The sequence below is a fragment of the Aedes albopictus genome, chromosome 2, assembly GCF_035046485.1.
Source record: "Aedes albopictus strain Foshan chromosome 2, AalbF5, whole genome shotgun sequence".
Classification (NCBI taxonomy): domain Eukaryota; kingdom Metazoa; phylum Arthropoda; class Insecta; order Diptera; family Culicidae; genus Aedes; species Aedes albopictus.
The window spans coordinates 491010391-491017116 of record NC_085137.1 but is presented as its reverse complement, the minus strand read 5'-3'; positions in this window follow the sequence as shown (position 1 = coordinate 491017116).

The window sequence follows — 6726 nt, the reverse complement described above, 5'->3', positions numbered from 1 at the left end:
TTGGGTCGGTTGGGGAAAACGCGTTACCTGAGCACCATTGATCTCAAGGACGCATTCCTCCAAATCCCTCTGAGTCCAGAGTCGAAAGAGTTAACCGCTTTTTGTATCCAGGGTAGAGGTATGTTTCAATACACTCGCCTACCTTTTGGTCTGACCAATAGCCCTGCGACTCTTTCAAGACTTATGGACAAGATTTTAGGAGCGGGAGCTTTGGAGCCTCAAATATTCGTCTATCTGGACGATATTATCGTAGCTAGCGAAACCTTCGAAGAACACATTAAGCTTCTCGAGGAATTAGCTAGGAGGCTACGCAAGGCAAATTTGTCTATAAACATCCAGAAATCCCAGTTTTGCCGCTCAGAAGTCCCGTTTCTCGGGTATCTTTTGTCGAACGAAGGTCTTAAGCCAGATCCACCCAAGGTTCAGGCCATTCTAGACTTCGAAGCTCCTAAAACTGTTCGGCAGATTCGTCGATTTTTAGGGATGGTAAATTATTACCGTCGCTTTATCGGCGACTTCAGTGCCATTACAGCTCCCATCTCGGATCTTTTGTCCGGAAAACCGAAAACGGTGAGATGGACAAAAGAAGCAGAGCAGGCCTTTCGTCTCATAAAGGAACGGCTGATTACAGCTCCTATTCTCTCAAACCCTGATTTCGACCAGGAGTTTGTCGTCCAAACCGACGCCAGCGATCGAGCTGTGGCAGGAGTTTTGACGCAGATTCAAGACGGAACGGAGCGTGTAATCAGTTTTTTCTCGCAAAAGCTAAATTCCGCCCAGCAAAATTATTCCGCTACGGAAAAGGAAGCTTTGGCGGCGCTTTTGGCGATCGACAAGTTCCGTGGATATATTGAAGGATCACACTTCACGTTGATCACCGATGCGTCGGCTCTTCAATATATCCGAAACAACAAATGGCGCCCATCGTCCAGGTTAAGCCGGTGGAGCTTAGACCTCCAACACCTGGATATGACTATTGTACACCGACGAGGATCAGACAACATTGTGCCGGATGCACTCTCCCGTAGCATCTGCGCCGTAGGACCCTCCGACTCCAAGACTTCGTATGATGAACTTGTACAAAAGGTACAGGAGAATCCCGAGGAATATTCCGATTTCCGGTTCGAGGACGACCAATTGTGGAAATACGTCGCCGTCGATGATGAACCATTTGACGTGAGATTTGAGTGGAAGTTGGTTCCTCCACCGGAAAATCGCGACCAGATCATCGAGAAGGAACACCTGGATAGTTTTCACCTGGGAGTTGAGAAAACTGTAGCCCGTCTAAAACTGCGGTATTATTGGCCTTACCTAGCTTCCGATACCCGGATGTGGATCCAGAAGTGCACAGTTTGCAAGGAATGCAAACCCTCGTACGTGCCAACCATTCCGGTGATGGGAAAACAGAAACTAGCCGATCATCCTTGGCAAATAGTCGCCATGGACTACGTGGGCCCATTGCCCAAAAGTCGAACCGGATATATGCATATACTCGTGATACAGGACCTCTTCAGCAAGTGGTGTCAACTCCATCCAATGCGCCGGATAGAATCCGGAAGCCTATGCAAGACACTACGGGAAGGTTGGTTCCTACGGAATTCAATTCCGGAAATAGTTCTAACCGATAACGCCTCGACATTCCTCTCCAAAGAGTTTGAAGCCCTGCTGACACGGTACGGAATCAAACACTGGACAACAGCCAGACACCACAGTCAGGGGAACCCGGTGGAGCGGTTAAACCGGTCCCTTAACGCGGCCATTAGAACGTACTGCAAACAGGATCAGCGTGGATGGGATGTCAGGATTCCGGAAATTGAACACGTTTTTAATAATACGGTACACGCAGCAACCGGATTTACTCCATTTTTCATCACACGCAACCACGAAATCGCTCTGGCGGGCGAAGATCATCAGCGGATGCGTAGAAAGGAGGGTTATACAGAGGATTTGCGTGCCGACAATCAGAAACAGATCAGCGAAGAGATCTACGATTTAGTAAAGAAAAATCTGCTGAAAGCTTACGAGACGAATGCAAATCGTTACAATTTGCGGAAACGATCTCGCCCAGAGGACTTTCAACCAGGACAGCTAATTTACAGACGAAATTTCAAAGCTTCAAATGCGGGAGAGTACTACAATGCGAAGCTTGCCTCCATGTACCTACCCTGTCGCGTAATCGTTAAGCGTGGAAGTAGTTCCTACGAGCTAGAAGACGAGGATGGCAAAAACATAGGCGTATGGCCTGCCGAGCATCTAAAACCGTAATCATGTGACTCTCTTGCGTATTCTCCTATTTTCTCTGTTTTTATGTGTATCACTGTTATCGTTCTTGTCTCCGGTTGGTTAATTTATGATTGTCTCCGAAGAGAGTTTAAATCCCGCTTACTCTCATCCACAGGTAAATTACTCTCTCGAGTGCACAGAGAGGGTAAAATTGCATGTTGTGATTGTGTTGATTCTACCCTGTAGCGTCCAGTGTCCCTCTCAGGTGGAGTAGGGTGAATAGGAAAGCCTAGGAGAATCAATACTCATTGAGTAGCATACTTCCCATTGATTTCAATATCAATGACCATTAAGGCCGGCCGAAAAAGTAATATTTCATCAATTTGAGATGAACACAGGTGAATAGGAACTAGGTGTGTCTTTCATAACGAAAGACGTGTAACTAGCATGACCTATTGACCTCCAGGAGTGTGTAATGGAATGATTTGCAAATCCCTTCGAAAGACAAGCTGTGAGAACCAATCGCGTAAAAAGAAATTGTTGTGGTCCACCGGGTAAACTCAGTAGGAAATAGTTGAATGGATAACATGAGACTTATCAGGGTCGTTTAGATGGGACGAAAATAATTAGTTACCCAGCGCGGCTCTCGCTATGCGCGAAGCCATACGAGTGTTCGATGAGTCCGAGAAAACCGAAATAGGACCCACCGTGATGGCGTGCCAGATCACGGGAGTCCCCCAATTGCGCGAACCCGACTCGAGCACTCAATAAATCCATAACCTCTGTTGATTGATTGATATTTGTAGTAATTCCTTTTGTTCTAGTTTTTTTTGTTTTGATTTTCTTTGTTGTTGATTATATTATTATTCCCTTAAATTTCTTTGTTTTTTTTGCTCATTGTTTGTGTTAAAAAAATATATTTCATACATTTTTTTTATTGTACCCCGGGGGAAATGTAACATGTGCATGTCCCATAAAATTAAAAATAAATATATAAATTATGTAAATTGTTTTATGTTAGGAGTTAGGTCTAAAATTGTTAAATTTTCCTTTAAAAACGCCCAATTTGCACACCATCGTTGCATCATTCCCCCCACACGCGCCCATAGAGTGCAATAAAAAATTAATTAGACGAGGAAAAGAGGGATAAAATTAGACGAGTTGGAGCGAGCCCCATCCGGGACGGATCCCCGAGCGAAGAACCCGCTCTCTTTGGTTTGAGCTTGGGATGTGAACAGGTGTGTGCTCGAGTGCTCCTAAAGTTAATACCACTAACCGGAAAAAGAGTCCCTGATTTCGGATGTGCTACAGATCGGCCGTCGTGGCCTTGTGAACCCGTGATCCTCTGTAATAAGTGGCCGCGGTAATTGCCCGTTGTAACAAAAAAAAAAAGGGGAAAGTGAGTCGTGAAATCGAAGTGATCCCTAGTCCCGACTCCGGTAATCCCACGTGGGTGTGTTCAGGCCCGGATTGTGGTTAGGCCTAGAGAACGAAGAAGGCCAGCAATCGGGAAATCGTGGATTGAGCCTGTGGTAGAGATCTCGGAAGAAACGTTCTACCGTCTATCCGTCGCGAGTGTGCGAAAAAAACCCCAAATCAAACGCCTATCCGAACCTCCGAAGAGAAGAAGTGATTCCCCGTCTCCAACCGGACAGATACGTCCGTGCGCGTAGTGGGTGCGATCCGACCAGCGAAGCGACGACCAACGACCAACGACGGTGTGGGCCATCGTAGCCCCCCCCCAAACTCACTCTCATCAGGCTAGGTGCCCCTGGGATGAGACTCAGGTAAGTCACATGCTCCTTATCTACTATTAAAGGCCAATAGCCTACTTACACAACAGCTCATAGAACTTAAGGCCTGACTTCAATCAAGATGTCCTGTGTATTCAGGAATCTAGTCGAGGAATTTACTTACTCCTGTTCGATGAAGTATATTGGTTTCTGGAGCTAACCATTGTTTTCCGCGTGCAAAAAAAACTCTCATTGTTGGCCGTCTATGGTTCTCTGAAGTCAAGGCATGACTTCGCTTACGTCATCAAATTTTACTAGGAATAGTTGTGCGAGACCTATCTTGACGCATGATAGAAAATGAGTTTGTGCAGTGCACAGAGGTTCCACATAGGCGGTTCGTCAATTTTGCCTCCTTTTTGATTTTAGTTCATATCTAGTGTAATCAACTAACGAAATTGGACGTAGGAAAGTTCTGTAGCTGGGATTTTCCTTGAAGTTTCATTGTGTGCAGGCTCCTGTTCCTGAAGAAAGGTTCGATTTTGTCTGCGATAATCCAGTACAAGTAGGAGACGAATATACTGTTGCAAGTGGATCGAGAAAAAGGCTGCGTATATCTGGTTTAAGCCCTGGAGAACGTTCGGGTTTCTGGCAGCCCATGGAAAATAGCACCAGGAAGCAAGTTGGATTCCAGGAAGGATATAAAACTACATGATGACGACAATGGTACAACTTATGGCAAAAATTGGGTACACTTCTATCATCATCATCATCATCATCATCATCATTACAGAGGTTCCACATAGGTAAAACATGTGATTACAGTTTATCTACAGCTCAATTAACTCAAGGCCTGACTTCAGCTAGGCCATCCCGGGTACTCAGGAATCTAGTCGAGGCTTTTACTTACTCCTATTCGATGTAGTAAAGTGTCTTGAATAAAATATAATAATAATAATAATAATATTCGATGTAGTATTGGCTTCTGAAGTTAACCGTTGTGTTCCGCATGCAAATAGATATAGAGTAATTTTCCAATTGTTGCACGGCTAAAAATTCGTTAATTGTTGCACACCTCATAAGAACAACATGGAGTGTGCAACAATATTTAGGCGAGTTTTTAGCCGTGCAACAATTGGAAAATTACCCTAATTGTAGTCCATCTACGGTTCTCTGTAGTCAAGGCATGACTTCAATCAGATCGTCCAAAATTTCTACTGTTCGTTGATTTAACAAACATTATACAGATGTTCAAGTATTGATGCAAATAAAGTCGATTAAAAATAATTGAAAATAATCCTTGGTGATTATTTCGAGTGTTCATGTTTTGTAAGGACGGTTTTGGACAACCCATCGAGATATTCAGGAAATATTTATAGTACTACAAGAGCAACACATGTTCTAAAGATGTCTCCGATTACCTATGGGGTCAATAAGGGAATAATATCTCGTATTCAATTTCATTTGAAAACAACAAACGCAAATGAACACTTGGGTGGTTCAGAAATGTTGAATATCTCAAAAACTCAAGAGAAACCTATCGGAAGATCTCAAATTCAAACCTGTAGCAACATCAACTATCGTTAGGCAACGGAATGTGCCAACTCCCATTGAAAAACTTCGTTAAGAGGAAAGTTATGGGGGTGCAAATCGTACTTGGCGTTATTTTAGCCCGACTTGACCCAGTGACCCACCCAAAACTATAGTGTTGTGCGAGTTTGTTTTCAAAATTTGGTTGAATTCTGTTGACGATTTTTTTGATGAAATCCCAGCGCAGTGATTATCTCAACCGGACAAATTACCCGTCCCGGGATTCTCGTGATACGGAAGAAAGGAATTCCACGGACTACGTTTTTACACATCTATTTACATCTACGGACTAGTACGGACTAACAAGTATGTTTATAAACAACATTCACTCATAACACACATCAGCATTTATGCTTCGTCAGCTGTCAAACTCATACGCACACATTCATGGACACTCACGAGCATCTGTCATTGTCATCTTACCAGGGGGCTGCCACTACACTATTCCAACACTCCTCCTTAGTGCAGCCCCTCAAGTACACGAATATACTCCTCCTGGCTCAAAGCTGAGACCTTAGGGCGCACTTACTGCTTCAGGTAGTACAACCCTTCATTTTTCTCACCAATAGCAATGACCTTATTACCATCCAGGATTCGGCAACTTGTTGGTCCAAACACCACTGAATACCCCTCGTCGGTGATACGGCTGACAGACAATACATTACCGGACAATTCAGGCACATACAGCAGCTCCTTCAGCTTCATGTCTATGGATGCCCCCTCTAGTCTGTAACTAGTGGGCGATCCCTGCCCAGCACTGGTGAGACCCCCCTCCTTCAACTGCCTCAGGGTCGGCGTACGCGCTTGACTATCGCGGCCAAGGAAAACACTTAAACACTTTGCTTAATCACAAACCCACTTTATTCTTGCTTTTACACACACACTAGGTACCTTTATTGATTGCTCTTTATCCCACTTTCTTATTAGCTATCTCCTACCTCACTTTTCCTTCTTCTACGCAGTCTTCGGGGCCCCTTCTTCTCGCTCCGCTACTTCACCTTCTCCTTCGTATCTCCTTCGGTGTCCTTCGCTGTCGCCTTCCGTTGGGTTGGACGGCCGTTCGGTGCAGTCCGAGTCGCGACGGTTGGTTGAGCGCGTGAACTCCAGGACACGCTTCCAAAATGGCCTCGCCTCTATTGTGTGGCGTCAGAATGGCCAACGATGGTCTATTCGGTCGACGGAG